The sequence below is a fragment of the Girardinichthys multiradiatus genome, chromosome 3, assembly GCF_021462225.1.
Source record: "Girardinichthys multiradiatus isolate DD_20200921_A chromosome 3, DD_fGirMul_XY1, whole genome shotgun sequence".
NCBI lineage: Eukaryota > Metazoa > Chordata > Actinopteri > Cyprinodontiformes > Goodeidae > Girardinichthys > Girardinichthys multiradiatus.
Genome location: NC_061796.1, coordinates 21,262,310 through 21,286,595, shown reverse-complemented (window position 1 = coordinate 21,286,595; position 24,286 = coordinate 21,262,310). Strand labels below are relative to the sequence as shown.

Below are 24,286 nucleotides of genomic sequence, written 5' to 3'. Positions count from 1 at the left end.
TACAAAAAGGCAATAACACAGACACAAAAACATAAAATAATTAAAATCGTTAAATACTAAAAACAATACATACAATACATACAATATTAAAAAACTAAAATAAAATACTGAAGACAAAAAATATAAAATACTAAAAAGAAAGACATCAAATACTAATTTAACATACTGATAAAAATGGTGCGTTTTAGTTCTGTTACTTCTATAAGAATTTCCTTTGGTTTCATTGTGTATTTGTATCTCTGTTTAGTTCTGATCATATTTTGTTTCCATTTTCTGCCACTGCCACCTTAATCAGCTTCATCCGGTCCACCTGCTTCAGGCTTATCACTTTCTCAGTTTTCACCTTGTTCTGTCTACTCCTTGCAAATACATGTTTGTCATGCCAAGCCTGCCCATGTTTATGGCTGCATATGCTACCTTCTGCCTGGTGTGAGTTTTCTTTTTTTTGTTTATTAAACCTTTTTACTTGCCGAGCAGCTTTTTCCTGCCTGTCTGCATTTTGGTGTCCACTCCAAGAACCACTTTATGGCTATGTTCACACTGCAGGTCTTAATACTCAAATCCGATTTTTTCAGAAATCAGATTTTTTTGTGTGGTTGTTCACATTACTTTGAAAATGTTGCGACTCCAAACTGACCCGCATGCGTGTAAGAACAATACGAGCATTGTCAAACACAGCACAACAGTAAACACTGAGAAATGGGTGTTATGGTTTAAGTGCACAACAAAAGCCATTTATTGTGTCAGCGGGTGATGTGTGGGAAATTCTTTATCGTTCTGCTTTAGGGAGATCTGACTGCCAATTTAGCACAATAAACTGTTTGGATGCGGAGACACAGCCAGCAATGGTGGAGCAGGGATGTTAACAACTCTACAGAGACCAAGTTTATACAGAACTTCATCATGTCAGGGCAACTTTTAATCATATATGTCAGCGCCTCTCAACTCCACATGCAGAAGACTTGATGAAATCCAGTGTATCGGACTGCAGCAGGGGCAGATCATCACATGCTCGGTAACCTTGATAGCATGTTAAAGTCCTCTGTTTGAATGGTTGTACACGAATTTTACAATACCAACTACATCCCACATTCAGACGGTTCCTATGAGCCTTTCAATTAGGCTCGAATAAAGTTTTATCTCTGTTAATTAACGAGCTCGAACGTCTCGCTGTCTGTCCACTGTATAGTTCCATCCTAGCCCCCCGTCTGTTTTGCTGACTGCTACTGTTTCCTGCTGGGCGGTGCACAGTTGTGATGAATGCGACGGAAAGGGACGTCAAAGTCACATCTAATCCGCCTTGGTAGTTCCCACTGGAGTCCCATTCCAAAAGATCAGATACAAGTCGGATTCAGGAACACATATGAATGTGGCTCAAATGTGACTTGAAAAAGTCAGATACAGGCCAGATATGAGCGTTCACACTTGTTCTAAACCCTGACAAAGTCACTTGACCCGAAAGAAATCAGATTTGGGCCAAATTTACCTGCAGTGTGAACCAGGTTTTTTGAGAGTAGAAGTAATGCATGTAGAGCAAGTAATAAGAGGTGAGGCGAGAGAAGCTTTAAACAAAAACAGTTTGGACAGTGTCAAGCTGGTGGATGGTTTAAATTTTAAAATCAATTTTGCTAGATCAGTTGTTAAAAGCAGAGTGAAACTTTGTAAAGGCTTCATAATGGAAGTAGAGGGAAAGAAGGAGCTTTACAAACTACAGCTGGTCCCAAAGTTTGCTGATGAAGAACGACATGATGGAGTTTGTAATGGAAATTCTTTTATTAAGTGTTCCAAAGTGTGTGACCTTTGGGTTACCTCACTTCTGTGAACATCTGTGTTAGGGAGTAAGCTGTAAAAGCCATTATCAGAAGTTTAATGGTTCAGACTCATCTTTTAGGACAATGTCAGGAAGGGCAGTTGGGTCTGTTCCTAGATAACCTTGTCACCTTTGAACTCAAGAAGGGTTTGGGTCATAAAACAGACTCTTTGCAGTTGAGATAACACTGTCATGTTCTGGTATAAATACTGTGTGTAAATGTTGATCGGGGCTCTGTTTCACTGACTAACCTCAGTGTCAGGGTCTTCAAACGCTGAATGCCTTTGAATAAAACTTATAAGACAAAGTCCGGATTTTCTCTTGTTATGAGTCAACTTCTACCCACTTTGATAAGAAAATTCCACAACAATTTATAAAAGTCATATGACTACATATGACTTTAATAATGTTGTTGGGCAGGAAACAATTACTTTGAGTTAGGTTGAGTATATATAGGGCAATAGTGGTGAGTGGAGGTATTTGGTGAGTGCAATGCACTCTTTATAAAACATAATGTTTATTATTATATGTTTTTTTATATTTGTTGAGTCTGTTATCCTGTCCAGTTGTGGAAATGGTCAGAAAGGAGGGGTAGTTGTTGATGACAGAAGACAATGTGTCCAGATTGATGCCCCTAACTTTACTAAATGTGATATTACAAGGATCACAAGTTTTGGATGATGTTATATTCATGCTAGATACGCTTGTCGGGGTTCTGGGGATTTCTCTCCTGTTACCTTTCAATAACCATTCAGTCACTAGGTGGAGCCAAGGACGTTGGTGAGGTGGGCACAGGTGTTTCCCATCTGCAATCTTCTCCGGAGCTTTAAAAGGGAGATGCAGCCTGCACTTCTTCGCCTGAGTGTTTGCCTTTAGTGGTAACTAGTCTAGCCCCTGAGATTTACTCTTTGTTGTGTTTTCCTAGACATCAAAGTTTCTTGTACTCACCTCCAGTGTGACCCTCCTAGGTTTTCTGCACCTTGCCTTCTGGTTCTGGGGAAGGACACCGGTTCTGATCCAGTCCTCATTACCTTCCTGGCATGCTCCTCGGTCCCATTAAGGCTGGCTGTCTCCCAAGCTCCAGATCTTCCAACATCAGCAAATGAACCTGCCCACTCTCCAACGTGAGTCCAGCAAACCACCGCACTCAACTTCACTAACCATTCCTTGGTCTGAAGATTTCCAAGAAAGTGACTGAAACTTACCTCATCCATTCGGAACCCCTGCTCGGAGAAATCCACCTCCCCAGACTTCTACTGTTGCCTCCTCTGGCGGCTTCAAACTCCTCAATCTGTAAGCAAACAATTCCTTAACTAAATCACCACCATTTCATGAAGGAAACCAAACTCACCGCTCTCTCTTCCTGTGCAGCTGATCCCCGCCGCTTTCAAGCCCTGACCCTGACATCCTGTTCCACATCAAATAAACAAACTTAAGAACTGTTTTCTATCTCCTGAGTTTTTCTGCATATGGGTCAGAGCCATTAATATGAAGATAACAACAGTATATACTAAATGCAATGCATTTTTTTTACAAACTCAAAGTTTTTGCTGTATAAACTGGAAAATTGGTAGTACTTGTCCTTCCTGTGAATCACTAAACTAATATTTACTTGCATAACCACTATTTCTGATTGGCAACTGCTTTACATGGAGTCGACCAACTTCTAGCACCTGAGCATGTTTTCCAGGATGATTTGACAATATTCCAGTGGCACCTAGAGATGAAGTACCTTCATTTTAAAAAGCTACAATTTTGACATCATGGCATTATGAATACACTGGAAAGATTAGGAGATACTGCCATATTAGCAATGCTTTAATTTTAAAATTCCACATTAGATGTGAATAACCCTATTTAATGTTTATAAGGAGAGGAATTATCCTGGGACATCAAACAGAGTTATTTTTAAAGCATTATGGATGTGGTGAGGTATAAACAGATTTGTCATGTTTAGGGGTGTATGGGGGGGTTTTCTTTTTAAACTCCACATCCGATGTAGATTAAACTTATTGCATAACATCTATAGAAACTGAAGTGTTAATCAGGATAGAAATTATCTTTTAATGACAGTTTACTTTAAGATTATTAATATGATGAATAATATTGGTCATATACTTTATTTCCTAAAAATATATAGCTGAATATTTTTAAGAAATATCATTAGAAATGCTTAAAGATGCAAATTTAACCTTGAAGTTCATGTGTTTCCCCTAGTTTACAGTTCATCACTGAGGCCTGCTTTTATTTTGAAATTGGTTCATTAACATGAATGACTCTCAGTAGTTTGGCAAACTGAGGTATTCTCTCAGTTAGTCGACAAGACAAGACAAGTAAACTATCCCGACTAACAGCGCTATCTGCCACTAAATCCACAATGCTCCTGATTTCTAAAACAACATGACAGAAGTTAGTTGTTTCTGCTAGAACCATTCAAGAAACAGGTAGGAAATCATAATGAGACCCAACAGTCACTTCCCGCAGAGGATTAACCTCAGCCAACAGAAGAGAAGCTGAGGCAGTGAAACTGTTCCAAAGACCACCCCTTCTGTTTTCTGTCCTGCCCCATTTGTTTTTACTTTTCCAGCTGTAAAATTTCCAGGTGCAATTGACAAAACAGCAACCAAGGAATGTAAAAAAGAAAGACGGAAATAAACTCAGGAAAATCTGTAGGGAAACCCCTTGGGTAATAAAATACAATGGGTTATATTAGAGGAGAAAAGTTATCAGTGCTTAAGAAATAAAAGGACATTGAAATTATTTGGAAAAATAATACATTATTGTGGAAGAAACATGTGGCAAAAAATTATAGAGTTAAAGAAAATTAGGGTTTCAATTTGAAAAAATAAGCGAAAAAGCAAAGAGACTAGATAGAAAGTGAAAAGACTTGACATTTGTCGCTTACAGTCGCTGGTTTCTTTTGACCTGCCACCCATGAAATTTTTGTAAAGAAAGAAAGAGTGCTGGTACAGTAGCTGTGTTTCCATTACAAATGTGTGCATACTTTGTCGATATTCTGCCAATGTCAAAAAAACACAATTTCGCAATTGGTGTTGTTTCCATTAAATAAGACATACACTTAAAATCACACGTGAATAAGTTTGTTCACGCAATAACTCATTAAAAAACATGCCGTCATCGGATGTAAACACTTGTAATGCTTGCATTTCTTTGCTTTTTGGAATCAAAATGCTAGTAATGCCCCTGTCGCGAACTAAATTTAAAAAAATATTTTGTCTCCAGGTGAATCCAAACATGCTGCGCCATCATCGTCCTAGTACTTCCTGTCATCTTCTTCGTCTTTTTCGCCAGTAGTACCATCGGGTTGTTGATCCCTTGACTTATGTGATGCGAAAAAAAGTGTTTTCATTGCAGCCATTTTATCCTAGCACAAAAACCTTTTATCGAAAATAGGGAGTTTTTTCGAAATTGCAATTTTTCCATTGAGCTATTTTTTTTTTTCGGAATTACAATTTGATGGTCAATGTAAACGCAACTAATGAGATATAGAGACTTGTACCCCTACCCCTAATTTATTTTCCCTTTGTCAAATATCAAACCCTCTTTATTATCAGAGCTGCTTCTAGATGTGTAAAAAAAAAAGACTAATATAAGTTGAACAGACATGTAATGAATATATAGTCACACACATCACACAGGCAAGACAGGCAGGGATCTGGACAGCCTATTGAGCCCCAATACGCCCCCAGCAGGCCCCTCAACAGGCCACTCAACAGGGCTCTAATGGGATGTGGCATTGATAGACCATCTGTAACTGTGTCACGTTGGATTACACCAAGCAAGAAGAGAGCACAAAAGATGGAAAAGCATAGATAAGGAGGGAGGGGGGAGTAGAGAGGTTGTGGCAGAGCCAAAAGGAGGAGGAGGGGAAAATGAAGGGATCAAACCTTCTCCTCCTCCAAGAGTGCCTGGCTTCCCTGATTTTTCTCAGAGATAGATCCTTGTCCTGGAATAAAAAACTAAATCCCAAACCCCCACCTATTTACCACATCCCTTCTCTAATTCCCAGAGATTCTCTTTTTGTCTTTGCTTTTTCTGTTTGCTACTTAGGGATGGCAGAGTCTCTACTGTAATGCTTTGAGTTCCTTCTGGGAGACTGCCCAGGAGATTGATCTGTGCAAGGTAAGGTATAAAAAGACCGTGGGGTTTATGCCCCAGGGACCATGCCTTGTATCAAGATGTACCCAGTGTGGGTGGGAGTAGCCAAAGCTGTCTTATCACATCACTGCTAAATGGACAGTTGACAAGGAGAAAGAGAGAACACAGAAAAAGAATAACAGAGAGAGATGCACTAAGAGTGTTCCCAAAAGTTCTGAACAAAATGAAGCATTCTGTTCAGAACTATACATTCTTCTTTTCTTAAGGTGTGTAAAAACAGCATTTATATTTATAGATATACTCGATACATTAGTAGGCAGGATGATTGAATTAAAGTAATTGTCTGTCTTAAAATATACATTACCAGTTCCAGTCATTTTATTACTAAGAAAGTACCTCTCTAATGTTACCTTTGGATGTCTCAGTGAGCTAACACCGAAGCTATCACTTTGGTTCAACAAGGGTATCATAAGGACTGCTGGGTGAACCTAAAAAAAAGTGTTTCGATTTGAAAAACACACTACAGTCATCGACCCAATGTTAGTGTTATGCCCTCCTGCATGTGTAATACTAGGTTCTGTTCTATCTGTTCTGTCACTGGTATGGAATGCTAGTTAACTTGTCAATTAATTAACACTTCAGCTTGGCACAAATGATCTAAAACTGGTCATTGTTACCACTCTATGTTTCAGGAAGCTTTGTGCGCTTGGTATGTTGTTATTTGATAATGTTATTGGATTGGGGTTTCATACGATGTATGTAAACTTCCTGTCAGCGATGTTGGAGAACACACAATGGACTAGTTAGGCGTATCTGAATTTGTACAACTTGTGACACGTGAAGTGTGACGGTTACTGAATAAAAGCTGTATTATCTTTACAGTAATATTATCAGCCATATAGAGGACCAATCCTGGCATAATTCAGAATAAATTTAGAAATTAATATCTTAACAAATGAATTACTTGCCCAGTAAATATTTGAACAAATGAATAAATGGGCCATTAAATGCAACATTTAAAAAAATGCTAATTTATTCATATATTATCTTCCACTTACTTCATCACAAATATATTAAAAAAAATATTTTTACTTTGAGAATAATTTTTTGTCCTTTTAATTCTTAAACATAGGTGTATTTTCTCTCCTGATATACCTTTTCCTGAGCCCTATTACTATATTTCTTTTTTACTTTCCTTAGTTTCTGTATTGTCTTTTCTGCCTCAACATGCATTTGGAAATATAAAAAAAACGAATGGGGCTGGCCAGAGAAAGAGAGGGTGGTCTTTGGAATAGCGTCACTGCCTCAGCTTCTATAGTTCAAGCCTCTAGAAGCTGGTGAAGTAGGTGGTGAGCCTCGTTGTGCCTGGCTGGTTTTAAATGGAGCTAGTTAAAACGACTAACTTCTGTGATACTGTTGGTAAGGAAGATGTTTTCCCAAGCTAACCAGAGTAAATATTTTATGAACTCCAATGTTAAATTAATGTTTTTTCATTTCTAATGTTTCAACATTTCTAAGGCATTCTTTTTTCAGGGAACCTGGTTTTTTAGCTCACCCTCACGACCACAACTTTTGCTCTACAGTCACCATTTTCGATCATTTTGTATTCTCAAGCATTTGCTTTCACACATTGCCTTTGTAATTACTCTAGGGCCCACAATTTTCTGTCAAGCCCTTTATGATCACACAGGTGACAAAGAAATTTGAATCCTGTGTAATGCATCCTCAGTGGCATTTTGAGTATCAAGCCAGGAGTAACACACAATTTTTTCATCATTGTATCTTTTACGTTAAATGAAGTAGAGCTTTGACAATCTCAATGATTGGGGACAAGAGACAGCTTTCACCCACAGTTAAAAAATGTTTCAAATGCCATGGAAGGCTTTCGTACAGCGGCTGTTTGTTCTGACACTTTTAGTGACTGTACACATACAAGCACACACACACAGAAATGCTTGTGCACTCAGTAAAGGAGTAATTCTCCATGGCAAAGGAACACTGCCTCCTCTGAGACATTAAGACAAAACTGACAGTGGTTGACAGATTAACACACTCTTATGTATTAGGCCATATTACATCAAAAGGGGGATTCCTATTGGTCCTAAATTCCCAAGAAGATAATACCAGTAGTGAAAAACTAGATTTATGATTTATGCTGTTAATCTAGTTGTACCAGGTGCTATTTAAAATCAGAGCCATAGTCATTTACATGTCAGAAAATTATATAAGATGTGAAATTCAAAGTGGGTCTACAATGAAGCTCCACAGTTCAGTCATTAGGAGTTTCAAAATAAAGTTTATAGATACTCTAAACAAAAGTATCAAAAGATGTGCACAGTACAAACTGATGTTCTACATTACTAATGGAACTAAACCAGTCCTTGAAAGACAACCATGCTGGGCTTTAAAAATAAATCTTAAATATACTAAAATAAAAGCCTTCCTATTTCACACAGCAGATCAGTGCAGCATTGGGCTTAATACTACTGCTGAGACATAACCAGTGTTGGAAATAATACTACTTTTAATAATTGAAGACAATTTGATTTTGGCATAGGAAGTAGGTTCCATATAACTAATGGAGCTAAACCAATTCTGAAAGAACAACTTTCAAAATAAGACCTAAACATATTTTGCAAAATAAAACCCTTCTGTCATTTTGTTCGAGATAGATCTGACTCACATACAGAAAAACACTCAGAAGCACAACTGAATTAGTAAAAAGTGTTTTATTTACAAAGTGATACTGGAACGTAAATGGTACAATCGCCAACTGCATAAAAAGAGGGGAAAGAGAACTGGAGAAAACAAGAACTATAATGTTGCGGAATTAATGAACAGTAACTATGATAAACAGTTGAACGGCTTACTAAGAGAGTGTAGTCAGGTCGCCATGGGTAGAGGGAGTCGGGACCCAGGTGTGCGAGGCGGAGAAATCCAGATGGTTCTACTTGAGCTGTAGAGTGAGTTCTGGTGAGTTCAGGAGTTAATTCAATGTTGAGGTACTTGCGTTGTAGGGAGGACAGGGTACGCTTCTGCCTTGGTTCAGGAGACAGAGGATAACAGGAAGCTGCCAGCTTACTACTTGGAAACGAAATCCAAACAAGATCCACCAAACATAGGTAATCCCGATCATCCAAAAACTTCTGGAACCAAATCTAAAGTTCAACGAAGAATTATCAGTAGGTTCTGGTTTCTGCCTGCGAAGGAACATAAGCAATATCAACTTAAAGGCAAAGAACGAAGCATAGCTTAGAGGTGACTGAGCTTGTTACCACAGAAGGCAAACACTCTGGCAAAGAAGTGCTGGCAGCCTCCTGCTAAAATACTCCTCCAATGCAATCAGCAGATCAGTTGCACCTGTCACCCAGCACACCTGAGAAACACCAGCACCATCTGGAAACTGAAAACAAAAGTACAGACAAAACACAAACACATACACACAGAACCCAAAACCCAGACACCTTCAAATTTCATACAGCAGAAAACTGCAACTTTGGGCTTAATACTACTCCTAGTACCAGAGTTGGAAAGGGACTATTGGCATTTTAAAATAAGGCTTACCGAAATGTTCAAAATAAAAGACCAAATTGCTGGACCTTCAAAATAAGACATTAATATCCTCTATAAAATAAAAGCCTTCAAATTTAACAAAGTGATTTATATCAGAATAAGGACAAACAGTATGCATACATACTGGAATTCCCCTAGTGATGGAAATGACTACTTTATCCTTCCAAAATAAAGCTTGCTCGTACTCGTCGTCTTCCGCTTTATCCGGGACCGGGTCGCGGGGGCATCAGACTCAGCAGAGACGCCCAGACGCCCCTCTCCCCAGACACCTCCTCCAGCTCCTCCGGGAGGAGCCCAAGACGTTCCCAGGCCAGCCGAGAGACATAGTCCCTCCAGCGTGTCCTGGACCGTCCCCTGGGCCTCCTCCCGGTGGGACGTGCCTGGAACACCTCCCGAGGAAAGCGTCCAGGAGGCATCCGGTATAGATGCCCGGGCAACTCAACTGGCTCCTCTCGATGTGGAGGAGTAGCGGCTCTACTCCAAGCCCCTCCCGGATGGCCGAGCTCCTCACCCCATCTCTAAGGGAGTGCCCGGCCACCCTACGGAGGAAGCTCATTTCCGCCCCTTGTATTCGGGATCTCGTTCTTTTGGTCATGACCCAAAGTTCATGGCCATAGGTGAGGGTAGGAACGTAGACCGACCGGTAAATCAAGAGCTTCGCTTTTCGGCTCAGCTCTCTCTTCACCAAAACGGACCGGCACAGCGCCCCCATTACTGTGGCAGCTGCACCGATCTGTCTGTCGATCTCCCGCTCCATTCTTCCCTCACTTGTGAACAAGACCCCGAGACACTTAAGACAAGACTCCTCCACTTGAGGCAGGAACTCCCCTCCAACCTGAAGAGGACAAGCCACCCTTTTCCTGTCGAGAACCATAGCCTCGGACTTGGAGGAGATGATCTTCATCCCAGCCGCTTCACACTCTGCTGCAAACCGCCCCAGTGCATGCTGTAGGTCTTGGCTAGAGGGGGCCAGCAGGACCACATCATCTACAAAAAGAAGAGACGAAATCCTCTGGTCCCCAAACCAGACCCCATCCGGCCCTTAGCTGCACGTAGAAATCCTGTCCATAAAAGTTATGAACAGGACCGGTGACAAAGGGCAGTCCTGCCGGAGTCCAACATGCACCGGGAACAGGTCCGACTTAGTGCCGGCAATGCGAACCAAACTCCTGCTCCGCTTGTACAGAGATCGGATGGCCCCTAGTAAAGGGCCCCCGATTCCATACTCCTGGAGCACCCCCCACAGGGCATCATGAGGGACACAGTCGAATGCTTTCTCCAGGACCACAAAACACGTGTGGACCGGTTGGACAAACTCCCATGAACCCTCAAGTACCCTGTAGAGGGTATAGGGCTGGTCCAGTGTTCCACAGCCGGGACGAAAACCACACTGCTCCTCTTGAAGCCGGGGTTCGACTATCGGCCGGACTCTCCTCTCTAATATCCTGGCGTAGGCCTTACCAGGGAGGCTGAGGAGTGTGATCCCCCTGTAGTTGGAACACACCCTCCGGTCAGCCTTCTTATGTAGGGGGACCACCACCGCAGTCTGCCAATCCAAAAGCACGGTCCCCGTCCGCCACGCAATGTTGAAGAGGCGTGTCAACCATGACAACCCCACAACATCCAAAGACTTGAGGTACTCAGGGCGGATCTCATCCAACCCCAAAGCCCTGCCACCGCGGAGATTTTTAACCACCTCGGTGACGTCAGCCTGGGTGATGAAAGAGTCCAACCCCAAGTCCCCAGCCTCTGTTTCCACCAGGGAATGCGTGATGGCAGGATTGAGGAGATCATCGTAGTACTCCTTCCACCGGCCGATAATGTCCCCAGTCGAGGTCAGCAGCTCCCCACCCCCACTGTAAACAGTGTTGGCAAAGCACTGCTTCCTCCTCCTGAGGCGCCGGACGGTTTGCCAGAATCACTTCGGGGCCAACCGGTAGTCCTTCTCCATGACCTCACCGAACTCTTCCCAGGTCCGAGTTTTTGCCTCTGCCACTGTCTGGGCCACGGCACGCTTGGCCTCACGGTACCCGTCTGCCGCCTCAGGAGTCCCACACGCCAACCACAGCCGATAGGACTCCTTCTTCAGCTTGACAGCATCCCTTACTGCCGGTGTCCACCACCGGGTTCGGGGATTGCCGCCGAGACAGGCACCGCAGACCTTACGGCCGCAGCTACAGGCAGCAGCATCGACAATAGATGCGGAGAACATGGTCCACTCGGACTCTAAGTCTCCAACATCCCTCGGCATCTGGTCAAAGCTCTCCCGTAGGTGAGAGTTGAATACATCCCTGGTCAAGGGGTCCGCCAGACGTTCCCAGCAGACCCTCACTATGCGCTTGGGCCTGCCAAGTCTGTCCGGCTTTCTCCTCCCCCAGCGGATCCAACTCACCACCAGGTAGTGATCAGTGCACAGCTCAGCCCCTCTCGTTACCCGAGTGTCCAAAACATGCGGCCGAAGGTCTGATGATACGACAACAAAGTCGATCATTGACTTCCTGCCTAGGGTATCCTGGTGCCAAGTGCACTGATGGACACCCTCATCTTTGAACATGGTGTTCATTATGGACAATCCGTGACTAGCACAGAAGTCCAATAACAAAACACCGCTCGGATTCAGATCGGGGAGGCCATTCCTCCCGATCACGCCTCTCCAGGTGTCACTGTCATTTCCCACGTGGGCGTTGAAGTCCCCCAGCAGAATAATGAAGTCCCCAGGAGGGGCACTATCCAGCACCCCCGACAGGGACGCCAAGAAGGCCGGGTACTCTGCACTACCACTCGGCCCGTAGGCTGAAATGATAGTCAGAGACCTCCCCCCAACCCGAAGGCGCAGGGATGCGACCCTCTCATCCACTGGGGTGGGCCGCCTCTCCAGAGTTGCCACTCCAGAGTAGAAGAGAGTCCAGCCCCTCTCGAGGAGATGGGTTCCAGAGCCCACGCTGTGCGTGGAGGCGAGCCCGACTTTTTCTAGTCGATATCTCTCGACCTCCCACACCAGCTCAGGCTCCTTGCCCCCCAGCGAGGTAACATTCCACATCCCTAGGGCCAGCCTAAGCATCCGGGGATCGGGCCGCCGAGGTCTCCACCTTTGTCTGCCGCCCAATCCTCTTTGCACCGGTCCCTCACGGTTCCCCCTGCAGGTGGTGGGCCCACTGGGGGATGGTCTCGCGTCTCTCGTTCGGGCTTGGCCCGGCTGGGTCCTGCGAGGAGCAACCCAGCCACCAGGCGCTCTCCAACGAGTCCCGACCTCAGGCCTGGCTCCAGGGTGGGACCCCGGCTCCGCCGTACCGGGCGACGTCACGTGCCTCGATTTTGTAGTCGTCATGAGGGGTTCTTGAACCGCTCTTTGTCTGACCAGTCACCTAGAGCCTGTTTGCCATGGGAGACCCTACCAGGGGCATTTAAGCCCCAGACAACATAGCCTCTAGGATCATTTGAGCACTCAAACCCCTCCACCACGTTAAGGTGGCAGTTCAAGGAGGGGATAAAGCTTGCTTATATTTTCAAAATAAAAGCCTCATCATTCCATAGTTACAATTTGCATTTTAAACATGCACAGGAATATAAAGTGATTTTAGCATACTTCATACACTTAGGATATCTCTTGCCAAACAAATTCCTCTTACTGCTACACAAATTAGGTATCTGTTTACACATCCCCAGATGAACAGCAATTGTCAGCAACACTGGTGATGGTGACAAAGTGCTGCACAATAGTTATTGCAAAATGGATAAAAATAGGTATAGAATAAAAATACGGATTAAAATTTGAATAATCATACAATTAGCAATAAAATAACAATAAAAGTAACAAACCAAGATGTACTCCATTTCAATATAAATTAAAATAATTACCCAATTCTGGGATCCATAAAATACATCATTCTTATCTTATTTAAGGTAGTGATGAAAGCCAGGGAAAACAGATACATTTTCAGTCTGGTCTTAAACTGACCTAAGGACTGACCGGATTTGAAAGACAATGGGAGACTGTTCCACAGTCTGGGTGCTGCCACAGAGAATCCTCCGTCTCCTCTGTACTTAAGCCTGGCTTCAGGGGCAGCCAACAGAAGGTAGTCAGCTGACCTCAGGGCTCTCAGTGAAATTTAGGGCTGTAACAGCTCACTTAAATAAGACAGGCCCATAGAGTTTAAACATTTAAAGACAATCAATAAAGCCAGTGAAGGGTGCACAAAACAGGGGTGATAGATTAGTGACTGTTATGGTCAGCAGGTGGGATGCAGCATTTTGGATGCTCTGTAAACACTGGGAACCCTGGTCCAAACCTATATACAAAGAATTACAGTAATCCAGACACGATGTTATAAATGGGTGGATTACTCTTTCAAAGTCAGCCTGAGGAAGATAGGATTTTATCTATCCTCAGCTGGAAAAAACTGGCCTTGATAACAGTGCTGATATGCTTGTCAAATTTGAACAGAGGATCAACCATCACACCCAGATTTTTTACAATAGGACAGCAGTAGGAGGACAAGGGACCAATCACACCATCATGTCCATGCATGAAATTACTTTGACTGAACACCAGAATCTCTGTTTTATCTTTATTTAGGTTAAATAAATTTTTCTCAACCATGCCTGTACCTCCCTAAGAGAATCCTGGACCGTTTTATAGCGGACTGGCTGTCATTGGCATTCACAGGCAAATAAACTTGAACGCCATCTGCAAAACAGTGAAAAGAAACGTGCTTTTTAAAAACAAAACCCAGGGGGAGCATATAGAGGGAAAATAAAACAAGTGCTAATATTGACCCCTGGGGCACACTGTAATTCAGAGGAGAAATAGAAGAGGAGCTCTGTCCGAGATTTACAGAAAAACTCCAATCAGAGAGATAGGACCGAAACCAACTGAGTGGCGTGTCTCCAGATAGGTCAAAAGAATGCTGGCTGAACCTCTAACTCTGGTCCGAGAATACACATCAAAATATTCTCAGGAACTTTTCTAGTTTTTGATATTGTTTTCTGCATTTGAGCATGTTTATGTAGTTTGTTTGTCCTTCAACGTAGTAGATGGTAATTTACTGTAATGGTACGTGTATAAATCACACATATGTTTTATACACATACCAGACACTTGTATAGGTACACTTTGCTAGTTTGCTAGTTTGCTAGAACCCCCATTTGCTTTTAGAACTACCTTAATTGTTCGTCTTTGTGGCATAGATTCAAAAAGGTGTTTCTTTCCTCAGAGATTTTGATCCATATTGACATGATAGCTTCACACAGTTGTTGCAAATTGGTCCATGATACCACGATTCCTCCATTCATCTACATCTCAAAGGTGCTGTATTAATCTGAGATATGTTGACTGAGAAGGCCATTGGACTACAATGAACTTATTGTCATGTTGAAGAAACCATTTTAATCATCCACTGAGCTTAGCGACATCTTGTATTATAAGAGGAAAAGGTACACTGTGTTCATGAAGTAATAGATAGCAACAATAATAAAGTAGTCAGTGACATTCAAAGGATGTTGAGCTGGTTCTAAAAGACTCAAAGTGTGCAAAGAAAATATTCCCCACACCATTTTACAAAAACCACCAGGCAGAACCATTAGTGCAAGGGAGGATGGATTGATGCTTTAAATTTTTTTTACTTCAAATTCTGATCCTACAGTCTGAAGGTTGGAGTGGAGTTAAAACCACTTTTTTCTAATCAATGTTTAGAGAGCCTGTGCAAATTTTGGCCTCAGTTTCCTGTCTTTGCCAATAGGACTGGCACCCGGTGTAGTTTTCTGCTGCTGCAGCTGATCTGTTACAAGATTTGGCATCTTGTGTGTTTAGAGATTGTATTCTGATTACCTTGGTTATAGTAACTAGTAATTTTTGAACCCATTTCCCCCTGACCTTAAACATTAAAAAAAAATCATTTTCTTCTTCACAACTGCCACTCACTGAATATTTTCTCTTTTAACCTTGAGAGATGGTTGTGCATGAACAATATAGTAGGTGAACAGTTCTAAAATACTCAGGGCAGACTTTTTGGCACCATCAACCATGCAAGAGTTGCTTAAATATATTTTCTTTGCAATTCTGATAAATATGATTGTCAGCAAGTCGTCTTGGCCACATTGGGATGTCTAAATGCATTGTGTTGTTGCCATGTGATTGACTGATTCACTATTTATCCTAACAATCTATTGATAAGGTGTATCCACTAAAGAGACCATGGAGTGTTTTCTTGGTAATGAGACATTGCTTGTTTCCCAACGGGTAAAATGGGATATCGTAGTATTCCTTTAAGCAATGAACATCTATAACCATTTTTGATATACAATTCTAACAAGCTGGAGGGTCTGGATTAATGCTAAAACAAAAACATGTACGATGTGTAGCATTTAACATTTCTACTCTACTATTTATAGAATTTCACAGATGCAAGCACTGAGAAAAACAGTTGGGCACCAAATTAAATAGAATAAATGGACCAATTAAAGAAAAAGAAAATAGCTGTTAAATAAATTTGTGATCTGCTTTAAAGCAGAGACAATACCTGATTACAACTATGTAGTCTGGAAAATATATATATTTCAGTGAGCGCATGCTTAATAGTGACATAATTTAAATACTTAAGCAGAACACATGTTTAATACAGAAACTGTGAGTAAAATTTATTTATTGATCGGCTGATTTTGAATCATGGAATATAAAATAATCTCAGCTTAATCATGCTAACAGTAAGCCTGCTATTGATGGTTTTGCAAAAAGCTATAGTGGCTATATTTTTATATTGGGTATTTTATATTAGCACCTTACATCCAGCACAACATCTTGGCTCCCCATCCATGTGCTGCCTAACCAAGTTGTGCTTTGCAGCTCACTCACACACTATGGGCAAACAAACAAGCACCCCCTGGGCTCTGCCAAGGTCTCTCAGCCTTTATGATAGATGGCAGTCCTTTTTCTCTGTTTCTACTATTGGACTGCATACATGTACAGTAGAAGTGAGCCAACACACACTCTCCTGGCACAGTGCCTTGGTGTTGGGTCCACTGCATCAGTGAAATCCACTTTTTGGCTCCATCGTCTGCTAACGTATCTAAGAATTCTATTTTGCTGTTCCATTGTGTGAGTGGAGATAGAGGCCCATCACTGAGAGTGCAAGGTCACCAAACACATCAGCACAAAGAGTCCTATCTCTTGCTCTCTGTTCCTGTCTGCTACCTCCCTGTCTCCAGTCTTGCATCTCTGTCCTACACACACACATCCACACCAAATCACTATTTCAGCTGCAGTCCCATTCTTTTATTCAATGTAGAAGTAAAGAACAGACAGCTCCTTGAATGCCCTGAGCTCAAAGATGCTGAAATAACAATAGTTTCCCTGACTACAAACTATCAGCTTCAATCAAGATTAAATCCGGTGTACTAGCCATAAACATTTTATCATTTCACAATGTTTATTAAGTTAAACTTATAATCCCGTAAAAGTCATATTTGTAACAGTCACAGATATTTAATTAATAAAACTTCAAAGCGGGAAGGGTTTTATTAATCATTAAACAATGATGGGAAAACAAAGGTGAATTCCAGCTTCTGCAAGGGAAGTAGGGCTACACAATATTAGGAAAACAAGCAATACAGGTCCTTCTCAAAATATTAGCATATTGTGATAAAGTTCATTATTTTCCATAATGTCATGATGAAAACTCATATATTTTAGATTCATTGCACACTAACTGAAATATTTCAGGTCTTTTATTGTCTTAATACGGATGATTTTGGCATACAGCTCATGAAAACCCAAAATTCCTATCTCACAAAATTAGCATATTTCATCCGACCAATAAAAGAAAAGTGTTTTTAAAAATAATCATGTACAGTTATGCAGTCAATACTTGGTCATGAATCCTTTTGCAGAAATGACTGCTTCAATGCGGCGTGGCATGGAGGCAATCAGCCTGTGGCACTGCTGAGGTCTTATGGAGGCCCAGGATTCTTCGATAGCGGCCTTTAGCTCATCCAGAGTGTTGGGTCTTGAGTCTCTCAACGTTCTCTTCACAATATCCCACAGATTCTCTATGGGGTTCAGGTCAGGAGAGTTGGCAGGCCAATTGAGCACAGTGATACCATGGTCAGTAAACCATTTACCATTGGTTTTGGCACTGTGAGCAGGTGCCAGGTCGTGCTGAAAAATGAAATCTTCATCTCCATAAAGCTTTTCAGCAGATGGAAGCATGAAGTGCTCCAAAATCGCCTGATAGCTAGCTGCATTGATCCTGCCCTTGATAAAACACAGTGGACCAACACCAGCAGCTGACACGGCACCCCAGACCATCACTGACTGTGGGTACTTGACACTGGACTTCTGGCATTTTGGCATTTCCTTCTCCCCAGTCTTCCTCCAGACTCTGGCACCTTGATTTCCGAATGACATGCAGAATTTGTTTTCATCCGAAAAAAGTACTTTGGACCACTGAGCAACAGTCCAGTGCTGCTTCTCTGTAGCCCAGGTCAGGCGCTTCTGCCGCTGTTTCTGGTTCAAAAGTGGCTTGACCTGGGGAATGCGGCACCTGTAGCCCATTTCCTGCACACGCCTGTGCACGGTGGCTCTGGATGTTTCTACTCCAGACTCAGTCCACTGCTTCCGCAGGTCCCCCAAGGTCTGGAATCGGCCCTTCTCCACAATCTTCCTTAGGGTCCGGTCACCTATTCTTGTTTTGCAGCGTTTTCTGCCACACCTTTTCCTTCCCACAGACTTCCCACTGAGGTGCCTTGATACAGCACTCTGGGAACAGCCTATTCATTCAGAAATTTCTTTCTGTGTCTTGAGGGTGTCAATAGTGGCCTTCTGAACAGCAGTCAGGTCGGCAGTCTTACCCATGATTGGGGTTTTGAGTGATGAACCAGGCTGGGAGTTTTAAAGGCCTCAGGAATCTTTTGCAGGTGTTTAGAGTTAACTCGTTGATTCAGATGATTAGGTTCATAGCTCGTTTAGAGACCCTTTTAATGATATGCTAATTTTTGTGAGATAGGAATTTTGGGTTTTCATGAGCTGTATGCCAAAATCATCCGTATTAAGACAATAAAAGACCTGAAATATTTCAGTTAGTGTGCAATGAATCTAAAATATATGAATGTTAAATTTTCATCATGACATCATGGAAAATAATTAACTTTATCACAATATGCTAATATTTTGAGAAGGACCTGTATGCTATCAACTTGGTGAATGTTGAGATAAAGATAGGACTCTTGGTAAATAAGCAATTTAAAAGTGTTAATGTCTTTATGCTTATAGTAAACATAGAGCTCAGTATAAGCTGATTATGGAAAAAAGAGAAAATGTAACATTTACATTTTAACAATAATGCTGAATTGAAAAAGCTTAAAAAATCTTAGCTGTAAAAACGTAGTTATTGTTTCTTGACTTGATCCCCTTGCGACCTCCGTACCTTCTGAAATTTTTTATTCTGTGTTAAACAAGGGTCACCAAATATATTAAAGGAATAGAGAGCATGAATGTCTGATAAAAAGATAATTAGCCAACAATTATCGAACATGTTTTGCAGGTGAACTGATACACATGTTGCAGAAGGAACGTAGTCCTCACCTAGAGTCAATTTTCATAAACAGTAACCCCCTTTATTCACCAAGGTTGTTCTCTTCATTTGGTCTGGGCAGTGTTTACATCTCACCACAAGCCTGCATGTCAGAGACTGAAAAACAGTTTGCTGACCTGATAATAGATAAGGAGAAAAAACACCCAGACTCTCTCATTCTCATCTCCAATGAACTAAAATAAAAACAACATAACAAGTGTCCCACTAGGGATGAAAACACCATTGCTTGACCACTTGACCACTGCTGCACAGCTTTAAAAGATGCATATTGGGGCTGTCACCAGGGCTTCTTTGGAGCTCTCTAAACACTGTTTGCTTCTTCTCATTTCAATCTTCAGGGAGAAATTAAAAAGTTTTAAAAAGTGGTTTGGAATGGTAGGAAGTGGACTGATGAGTCAAAGCAGATGTTAAGGGCCTGCTTTGACTACACAGATTGTAGTGTTCATGTAACTTCAGCCTGTGATCTAAACCAGTTCAGTATAGCTGTGATGTCATACATCAGTTTTTGTGAGAATATCTGTGTGCAGATCAAGACCATTCACGCATACAACAACAATAAACAGTGATTCACTTCAAATCTGTGGAAGTTACATAGGAACAAGGAAGAGGCTAACAGGAGTGGAGAATGGTCGGGAACAAGCTTGCCAAGCAGATGAGGGCAGCTAAAAGAAGCTACAGCAAGAAGCTAAAAAACATTTCTCAGCTCATGACCCAGCATCAGTTTGGAATGATTCCAGAAACATCACTGCCTACAGGAGACTGTCCATAAGATGACCTTAACAACTTCAACAATAGCCCTGCACCATGCACCCCTCCTCTCTTCTGACCCCATACCTGGATTTAAGATGTATGTGGAAGTTGTAAATGCCTAAAAGGCATTTAAAATATCAAGAAGACTCCAGGACTCGACAGTGTCTCCCCTATATGCATGGAAGCCTGCACTGACCAACTGGCCCCCATCTACACTATATTCAACACGTCTCTGGGTCTGTGTGATCTTCCTACGTGCTTCAACCACTCCACTATCATCCCAGTCCACAAGTAACATTCTTATATTTTTACTCAACATATTTTCTCATATGAAAGAAAGACGCTTCCATTCGGCCGGTGCTGGACCTCAGGGGTCAGAATCAATATCTGAATGTTCCATCTTTTTTCCTGCGCACGTGCAATGTTCTTCATGCTATTCGACCAGGTCAGTGGTTCTCATAAACAGATTTGAAAGGAGCGTATTTCCATGTTCACAGGAACACAGGAAATATCTGCTGTTTACCTTTCAGGGCAAAGTTTGCGGTGCTGCCTGTTAAGATTTTGTGTAGTGAAGGACCCCGGATTGCAGACGAGCAGGCTGCATGACGGTAATGAAATAATGTTTAATAACAAAAACTCACTTGCAGGGGGAGGCGGGAACCAAAACAATAAACGGGCAGGCAAGACAGGCAAAAACAGACATGGGAAGGCTGACAGACAGGCTTGGCGTGAACAACAGGACATGAGCATGATCCAGAAAGCAAGACTTGAGCATGATTTGAAAATGTTTCCACGCCGAACAACTGGACAGGTGTGTATATATGGAGTGTGAACCAAGTGAAGCAAGGAGACAGATTAGCTTGGAGCAGGTGAACCGGATAAAGTTAATTGACAGGACAAAACATGGCTAAAGCAGAACGAAAATCCAAGGAAACAAACTAATAGAAACATAACTAGAAAAACATGAAACTAAAGCATAACCAGATCCAAAAACCAAACCTGACAAAACATGAACAAGACGACAAAACTAAAGCATGACCAGAAACATCATTCAAAATATAATAATAATAATAACAATAATAATAATAATAATAATAAACAGAAGAACGATTCAAAACCTTAACTGTGAAAACATATAAAGAAAAAACCCGAAACCAAAAACCAAACAACCTCAAATCATAACACTGCCATTCCTTGGCTCCTCTGGAGTTTACAAAGTGCATGAAGGTGTCCTTAACTGCCCTGTACTGGTTGGGATTGAAGATCCTGCCGTATCTCGATGACTGGCTCATCTGTGCACCTTCAGGCTAGGAGGCGTGTCTGGCAACATCCAGGGTTGTGCCCACATCCAGTTAGCAATGAATTGGCTGAAGAGCTCTTTGACCCCAACACAGCAGACCACCTTCATCTGCATAGCACTGTATTCGGTGGCCATGTATTTGTAAAAACCAGTCGCCACAGAGTTAGTTTCTTTCCCCAGGCTGTCTCTCTGATGAACACAAAAGGGCAGAACATAGTCAGGGGTACTGTGAACAGCACGGACTCCGCGCAAACTGTTTGCAGCTTCATAGTGGAGCAAACTAGTTTCCTCTATTTCCATTGACAAATTCCTACATTTCCCACAATTTCTGCCATGGCGTCATTGGACGGAGAGGGAGAACTAATTTGCCGTAGCTTTGGAAAAACAAAAAGAAAAGAAGGTGGTGTTAAAGGCCATTACACCAGACTAGGGACAAAGAAAAGGAATACTCTCAGTGCGAGGCATTGTGGCCATGACGCTGTGCATATTTGCAGATGGCTGCGTGGAGCAGTATGTCACATATAAAACAGTTCGAGGTGGAGAGTTTTCCTGCCGAGCAGTTTATTGTGTGCCACCACATACGTAGTATGTGTCACTACCCGATGTGTCCCGGAAACATGATCCGTGCCATCAGTTCATTTGCACATGCACAAACAAAATCACTTCCCGATCGCTGTTCAGCATTGCGCTGCAGTCATTTAAATAGTACTGGAAATAAATATTTCCATCCTTAATTATAACGCTGTGCTATATTATTATCCTGTAAATAGTTTTAATACAACATATGTAATACACATTTTGATGTTAAAATGTAGATCTATAAAGCAAACGTATTTATGATATTAAATTATTACTTGCTATTAAAAGGACCTACTTTCCTAGACAATGCTATAATTCACTTAATTACAATTGTCATAATTTTGTTCGAAAAATAATGCAGCTGTATTTGTACGGAGATTATATTACACACAGTTGTACTCTATTTTGTCATTAGCAATCATTAGGCAACTTCTCAAGGCAATTGGTTGCACTCTGAGTAAAGGTAGCTGAATACTTTTGCACACTGCACTTTTCAGTTTATTTGTAAAAAATGTTTTAAATCATGTATAATTTTTGTTCCACTTCACAATTGTATACCATTTTGTTTCGATCTTTCACATATCTGTCAAAGACCTGTTAGTCCGCCTCTAAAAAGTCCACCTCCACTCCACTTATTATTCTAAATTAGAAGCACCTGTTTGAGGTCGTTAGCTGCATAAAGACACCTGTCCAGGTCACTACGTGATACTGGTGGAGGAAAACGTTTCCTGACTCGCTCCTCCACAACACCGCAAAGTGGCTCAATAATATTTAGATCTGGTGACTGTGCAGGCCATGGGAGATGTTCAACTTCACTTTCATATTCATCAAACCAGTCTTTCACCAGTCTTGCTGTGTGTATTGGTGCATTGTCATCCTGATACACGGCACCGCCTTCAGGATACAATGTTTGAACCATTGGATGTACATGGTCCTCAAGAATGGTTCGGTAGACCTTGGCAGTGACGCGCCCATCTAGCACAAGTATTGGGCCAAGGGAATGCCATGATATGGCAGCCCAAACCATCACTGATCCACCCCCATGCTTCACTCTGGCCATGCAACAGTCTGGGTGGTACGCTTCTTTGTGGCTTCTCCACACCGTAACTCTCCCAGATGTGGGGAAAACAGTAAAGGTGGACTCATCAGAGAACAATACATGTTTCACATTGTCCACAGCCCATGGCGCTCCTTGCACCATTGAAACCAATGTTTGGCATTGGCATGAGTGACCAAAGGTTTGGCTATAGCAGCCCGGCCGTGTATATTGACCCTGTGGAGCTTTTTGGATACAATCCGGGTTAGCACCCGAACATCCCTTTCAGACAGCTTCCTCTTGCGTCCACAGTTAATCCTGTTGGATGTGGTTTGTCCTTCTTGGCGGTATGCTGACATGTCACCCATAATGTTGTGTGCATTTCAATATTTTGAGCAAAACCGTGCTCTTACCCTGCTAATTGAACCTTCACACTCTGCTCTTACTGGTGCAATGTGCAATCAATGAAGACTGGCTACCAGGTTGGTCCAATTTAGCCATGAAACCTCCCACACTAAAATGACAGGTGTTTCAGTTTCATTGTCCAACCCCTGTATATGCTTCCAATAGGTAAAATTATCAGGCAGCATGGGATATAATTTCGCTGTTACACTGATGATACTCAGCTTTACTTATCAATAAATCCTGATGAGCCCAACCAGTTAGCTAGAATACACGCATGTCTTGAAGACATAAACACTTGGATGACTTTAAATGTTCTGCTTCTAAATTCAGGCAAGACAGAAGTTGTCTTCTTTATACCGGAGTCTTAGAAAATGAAACTGATTAATCAATCAACTAATGCGGACGGCATTAAAGACCTCCGATATTAAAGTAAAAATCCTTGGTGGTATTTTTGACCAGGACTTGTCATTAAATCCCATATTATCAGGTTTCTAAGATTTCCTTTTTCAACTCTGGAATATTGCCAAAATTATAAATACCCTACCCAGGAGTAATGCTGAAAAATTAGTCTATGCATTTTTTACTTCAAGGCTGGACTATTGTAATTCTTTACTACCATCAGCTGAGCTGCTGTTGCCAACAATTTAATTCTCTCCTTCTACAGATGATACACTTGGCCCTGTCTTTCAGTGTTTAACCCTGTCTCTCCTAGACATAGCTACTAGCTGAGCTTCTACTGTGACTAACTGTATGTGCTCTCTTTCATACTCCAGACTTGAAAACTGTCTCAGAGTCCATCTGCTAGGCTGTCTTTCTCTCCTAGATGAAGCCACTAAAGGAGCTATAACCATAAATGTTTTACTTTTCCTTCCCATAGAAAGTACTCCTGGATCAGTGTTTCTGTGTTCTTTTTGTGTCTCTGCTCTGTTCTCTCAAACCCCCAGTCGGTCGTGGCAGATGGCCGCTCACACTGAGCCTGGTTCTGCTAGGGGGTTTCTTCCTGTTAAAAGGGAGTTTTCCTCTCCACTGTTGCTACATGCATGCTCAGTATGAGGGATTGCTTCAAAGTTAATGGATGCAACTGTCCACTGTCTCTACATGCTCATCCAGGTGGAGTGAATGCTTCA

At 42.0% G+C, this 24,286-nt stretch overlaps 1 long non-coding RNA gene across 1 annotated transcript; it reads left to right on the top strand.

The window, feature by feature from the left end:
* Positions 1-2,481: 2,481 nt before the first annotated feature.
* Positions 2,482-3,227, top strand: LOC124865401. Its single transcript, XR_007037574.1, has 3 exons — positions 2,482-2,688; positions 2,779-3,103; positions 3,182-3,227. It is a non-coding gene; the product is annotated as an uncharacterized LOC124865401 (long non-coding RNA).
* Positions 3,228-24,286: the final 21,059 nt, after the last annotated feature.